The sequence below is a fragment of the Apaloderma vittatum genome, unplaced genomic scaffold (genome assembly GCF_000703405.1).
Source record: "Apaloderma vittatum isolate BGI_N311 unplaced genomic scaffold, ASM70340v1 scaffold1055, whole genome shotgun sequence".
In the NCBI taxonomy this organism is placed as follows: Eukaryota; Metazoa; Chordata; class Aves; order Trogoniformes; family Trogonidae; genus Apaloderma; species Apaloderma vittatum.
Window position 1 is genome coordinate 12,378 of NW_009715270.1, and position 6,295 is coordinate 18,672.

Here is a 6,295-nt window from a genome sequence, read left to right on the forward strand (position 1 = left end):
GTATCTAGTGGGGGATGTCCCTGCCCATGGCAGGGAGTTGGAACTGGATGAGCTTTAAGGTCCCTTCCAACCCTGACAATTCCATGATTCTATGATGAGCAACATCCTGAGCCCCGGGGAAAGGGGTGCTCCCCAGCCTTGGACCCCCATCAGGTCTTCATCTCACTTGGCAGTTACAAAGTTAAAGGCTTCCTGATGCCCAGACTTATGAAAAGAGACGCGATGCCTGCCCACATGTTTGAGGAAGGCACATCTGATTCAGTGAACGACTGGGACCTACTTGGAACGGTCAATGGTGTCACCTTCACGTCCCTTCCAACAGCTACAAAATCCACCCTGCTATTCACAGTGCTCTGCTCCCCTGCACACCTGATTATTTGGGCTGGGAGTAGGGTTGGTTGCAGTGACCTACGGAAGAAGCTTCATTGTCACTAGTAAATCACCAGATTTAAACAGATTATCACCACCGAGGTACTGCCACAGCCTTTTCTGAGCCAAACTGGGGTTTTTGTCTTCCCATGACTTCAACCATCGTTGTCACGCAACAGCTTGGGTCAAGAGACGGCCTTCCACCACTGGAACACCTCAGGTTTGCCACAGCAAACCCACGAAGAGCAACACCTTAAAGCAGGGCCAACTAACACAACTCTGAGTGAAATCTGTCTGGCGCAAGGACGCGCTCACCTGGAAAGCTGACGGCAACTGAAGAGCAAAAAGAGCAGCTGCTCCAACCACCCTGGAAGGCCACCGTCCTCTGACTGAAGCAGAACTGCTTTCAAACTCAGGCAAAAGCTGAGCGCGAGCCCACGCTTAAGTGGCCGTTTTCCAGAGGTATTTAAAATTTTTTTTAAAAAAAAACCAAATACCACAGCAGGGGGGTTGGATGAGATGATCTCTAAGGTCCCTTCCAACCTAGGCCATTCTATGATTCAATGATTCTGTGAAGAAAGCGTAACAGTTTGGCTGTGTTGAGGACGCCCAAGGTCGACAGCTGGAGGCTATTTTGGCTGAAGCTGGTGGGAGACTCAAGGCTTTGGGAGAGAACAACATCTGCAGTGACAGTCATGATCAGCTCCCACAGACAGATCTGCGAGTGGTTGGCTATTTCCTTTATAACATTATTTTACTCAGTTGGCAGTTTTTTTGCTCTTTAAACAAACGACAATTTATGGAGTAACCAAGTCCACAGCAAGGTTTTTCCTGCGTAGCCATCAAGGGGTCTTGGCACTACGAACTACTTGCTTACAAGCAGAAGCAAATACACCCGACAGCGAAAGCACAACTCAAGGACTTTGTAACCAGGAAATAAGAGGATCCAGGATAAGAGCAGGCACAGGAACACAAGTTTTCCCTCGCTTTGACTGTGCTGTCAAGAGTCGACATCTACTTCTTTTTTTTTTTTTTTTAAATAGGACAATAAATAAATAGAAGGAAGGGCAGGGGGTGGAGAAGGGAAATACCTCGGGACGCAGCTGTTACAACCGAGCTTCTTTGGAGCTTTACGGAGGCTCACGCAAACACATACAACCAGGCAGAGGCCTTTTTAGGTGCTCAGGAGTGCAAAGCTGCTGCGTTGTGGGGTGTTTTTTGCATACATGCAAAAAAAACCCATAAAAACTCAAGGAAATAGAGGATTCCAAGATCTGAGTCCTTTTTTTTCTTGCAGACCATCCAAACACACAGCAGGATAGATTTAATTAACCACTTTTTAGAAGTCTCTAGCGTGCAAACAGCTATGTGCAGAGCACCCGAAAGGAGCGGCACCTGTGCTGGAGCATCCACCTGCAGTTGGGTCTCCTGAGATGCTTGAGAGAACCTGTGTAAGGGGCCGGTTAGCTCAGTGGGTTGAGCGTGGTGCCGACAACAACGACAACACTGAGGTCATGGGTTCGATTCCTGCTCGGTCCCCATGTGTTGCCTGATCTAGCTGAGAGGTGGCATCCCTGCCCATGACAGGGAGGTTGGATTAAAGGATCTCTAAGGTCCCTTCCAGGGGAAAGCACTCCGGCCAGTCGCTGTGAGGTGTCTGACAGTGTTATGATGTGAGAAACAGTAGGAATGGTGTGCTTTATCCTTGTGAGCCTCTTGATTTAACTGAGAAACCTCTCAGAAATCACGTAACCATCCTAACTTGGACATTCAGAAGAAGTTCTTCCCCATGAGGGTGGGGAGACCCTGGCACAGGTTGCCCAGAGAGGGGGTGGCAGCCCCATCCCTGGGAGTTTTTCAGGCCAGGCTGGATGGGGCTCTGGGCAGCCTGATCTAGTGGGGGATGTCCCTGCCCATGGCAGGGGGTTGGAACTGGATGAGCTTTAAGGTCCCCTCCAACCCTGACAATTCTACGATTCTATGATCCCAACTCTCCCAGACCAGGCTGGAGGTTCAACCTGTGCCATCAAACTCCTGTCCCAGACCTGCTGCCTTCCACTTTCTCGATGTGACTCTCTTTTTTTTAAACAATAAAAGACCAAAAAAGTCCCACCCTACTTGCTCTACAAATACATTTCAGAGCAGACATGAGCAGCAAAGCGAGAAAGGACCCATGGACCTGCCGGGAGGGCTTGGACAAGGTGATGCTCCTCAACTTCCTCGTCCTCCCACCACCTGGGTCTCCACAAAGCTCATTGACCTCCGAATAAAGACACCAGGGCTCTGCAACAAGAGGTACCAAGGGAAAACCATGGTGCTCCAACAGCAGAAGCATCTCAGCCTGCAAAGGAATTAAGCCCGTAAATAACGTGCGTTTAACGACTCTCTGTGCACGTAAAAAGCACGAAGTAGTCCTCATTTTTCTCGCCTCTATCCTGGTCCCCGTATCCATGGGGCTGAGAAACTTCCGAGCTACTTGACGCAAACCAGAGCCGTGGCCCGACCGTGACGGGGGCGTGCGGCTCCACCACTGGAACGAACGAGGAATAAAAAAAAATGAAAATAAGAAAAAAAATCCATATTCCATCGTCTTCTTTTGTGGCTTTTATTTTCTTTTGTATTCGCTTTGGGAATAACATTCTTTCCATTGGGAAGAGCCTGATTTTCCATTAAATACAAAGCAGCTGCCATTTTGGAAACAAAAAGCTGATTAACTACAGATTTATTTTGATTTTATTTTTTTCCCCCTAACGTACGAAGGGGTTAGAACCACACTTCTTTCTGCTGATTTATCAGGGCAAAGCATCTGCCAGTTAGGGCAGGAGGAAGGCTTGACAAGAGTGAACTAAACCGCTTCATCTTTACTGTATAATTTGACAATTATAATTAGATGTTAGAAACACAAGGGGGAAGATCTCGAGGCTCAGAGCACGCTCATCCTCACGGCAGAGCCCGAGGGTTTCTCACCCTTCGCACACACAGATTCCCCGTTTTGCGCAGATTTCTGCTCGCCGAGACGCCGAAGGAAGGGCTGGCACGTCGCCGTGACGTACGGCCACCGGTTGGAAACGCAACCGATGCACGACTTCAGTCCCAGATGTTGAACAGATTGGGAAAAAGGATGAGCTCAAAAAACAACAGCAAAAAAAAAAAACCAACACCACCCACTCCATTTCCACTCCATGAGCCATCAACGCCCAATTTGGGAGATTTTTTTTAAATTTTTTTTTTTCCACGCTGAAAGAAAGCTGTGGAGAGGTTGGGGCTGGTCTCTTCTCACGGGTAATGAGCGATAGAACCAGAGGGAACGGCTGCAAACTGCAACAGGGCAGGGTCACACTGGGCATTAAGAAAAAAGATTTCCCAGCAAGAGCAGTGCGAGCTTGGCACAGGCTGCCCAGGGAGGTGGTGGAGTCCCCATCCCTGGAGGGGTTTAAAGCTCGTTGAGATGCGGGGTTGGGGGAGATGGGTCAGGGCTGAGCTTTGTAGAGTAGAGTTAGTGGTTGGGCTCAATGATCCCAAGGGGATTTTCCAACCTGAATGGTTCTATGATTCTGTGATTTTATGACTCTATGATTCTACGATTCTGTGATTTTATGACTATGATTCTACGATTCAGAGCTGACCAACACAAGTACGAAAATTCACCTCGTTTCACATTTCTCCAAAATCGAAACCTTACATTAAATTTCCTTTCTCAGTATCGAGGCGTTACGGTTAAAAACCACAAGGCTCTGCACTTTCAAACGCTTTTTTTGCTCTCTCTTGCCATTACACTGAACGCAGCCTGTGAGATCCAGGGAGAACGTATCTCTGGAGACTTTCAAAACCTGTCTGGACGCGTTCTTGTGTGACCCTCGCTAGGGCATCCTGCTCTGGCAGAGGGGTTGGACTAGATGATCTTCTGAGGTCCCTTCCAACCCTAAACATTCTATGATTCTATGATTCTCTGTGTGGAGGCACCTCTAGGATTTTCACGAAACGACGCGTCCTTCATTGCAGCCACTTCAACCACACGCACAGAGTTCAACCACGCTTGCGTTTGACTATCAGCTCCCAACGCGGTCCCACCGCTTCTCTGCGCAATCTCAACTCAAGTGCCCCCTGCCAAGGACATTAAACGTGAAGGTTGGGCTCCTCTAGGACAGGTGAGTCTACTCCTCTGGGTAGGTTAAAGGAGGTAGTTGGGGGTTTTGGAAGCAGATGTGGCTTTCATCGACATTCCTCTGCACGTTCACAACTTAAAAGCCTCACAAGATTTTGGGTTGCCACTGGATGACGTACAAGGGAAGAATAAAACCACAAAGTCTATTTTTTCCCTTCAATTTGTAAAGGAGGGGAAGGAAAAAACCACACTCCTAACTTCTGTTTGGGTTCCAGTGCAGGAGGCAGCAAGCACGCTTGGATTCTTTACGCCGGGGATGGGTTTTTGGCTCCCCGTCCCACATATCTAAACCTTTGTGTACGTACGTGAGCGCAGAACTAAGAACCAAGTAGCTTTATGAATCCAAGTTTGTAAAATAAAAATCAAAGCCAAACATGACTTACACAAAGGGAAGCAACACCTAGGGAAGCGCGCACACCCTGGTTTAAAGGATTTATGGGACTGGGCATTTCAGCTTAATTTTCAAAAGTGCTGAAAGTAGACAAGAAACCACGTAATTACAAGATAACTTGGCTTAGCCGGCTTCGAGTTAACTAGCGCTCCTGGGTTAATAAGGGGTCAGCTTTCTCCTCGGCCAAAAAAGCTAAATTTGCCATGTTTGAACACTTTAAAGCAACCGTCAGTTCTTCTTCCCACCCTTTCACTTTGATCAGGATTGGGGATTTCGGGAGGCACTTGAGAAGACCAAGAAAGTAGCGCAACAGCCACCAGACCACGGCACAGGACTACGCAGCCGTGTACATCTCTCCACCTCGTTTTAGGGGCATTTTGCCCAACCTTCAGGGCAAGCTGGTCCAAGCAACCCCCCCCAAGAGACTCAAGACCATCTTTGAAGAGCAGATGAAGCCTCCTGAGGACCGTACAGGGAGGAGTGTGGATGCTGTTCGTGCTTTGGCCGTGTCTGCATCCCAGGCAGCTTTTTTTTTTTTATCGTGTGTCCATATCTACGACACCGAGAAACTTCCAGGATTAGCCACCAGACATTCTGAACTCCCTGACAATTGCTCCTGCTACTTTGTGCAAGCCGATTTTTATTTGGCGGTGTCTTTTAGACGGGCAGATTAGTGATTTATTTCCACCTATTAATACAAACTACCTAGAGAACAGAAAATTAGAGGGGTTAAAAGGAAAATTAGAGTCCGTTGCAGTTAAAACCAAACCCAACTACGAGCAGGCTTGCAAAGTGCCACCATATAAAGGGATTACTCCATTCCTGACCCTTTCCAGGGGACCTCCAGGTATTATTTTTCACTGATTTACCTTAATGAAACTAATGCACCCCTCTCCGTAGGAAGCTGACTCCATAGCTGTCTAGGCACTGGATTCAATTAAAAGAAATAAATACATCTGGCTTCGAAACGATCGAAAGCCTCGACAAAGCCAGAGGCAACGGGAGTTCCTGCGTCCGTCTCTCTTAGGGGAACGTCCTGAAAACACCGCGGAGGGACGGTCGACATCCAACCCCAGCTCCTGGAAGCCCGAAGCATCCCTGCCCGCTCCCCAGCAGCTCCCACAGCCCCGCTGGCAACTGAGCCCCGGCTTTGATGGAAGCTGGCCTCAAATTGCTTTAACAAGGCTCTTTCTTTCCAGAAGCTGGCGTTGATTTGAGACCTTCGATGTTGACTTAGAAAGCCCCAGGTGCCCAGAGCCTGCAAACAGTCAAGGCTTAGCTCCGCTCAGTTTCCAGGAAAAAAAAAAGGGTGCAAGCATCCAACCGCGGCGGCACGTCGTATCGATGCTACCGGCGTTAAAACGAAGAGC

General features: G+C 48.5%; 1 protein-coding gene across 1 annotated transcript in view; it reads right to left on the reverse strand.

Moving 5' to 3' along the window:
• LOC104273650 (exocyst complex component 6B-like) overlaps positions 1 to 6,295 on the reverse strand; it is a gene marked incomplete at both ends in the record, with an annotated part of 34,958 nt that overhangs the window by 8,321 nt on the left and 20,342 nt on the right. The gene's annotated exons all lie outside the window — the stretch shown is intronic.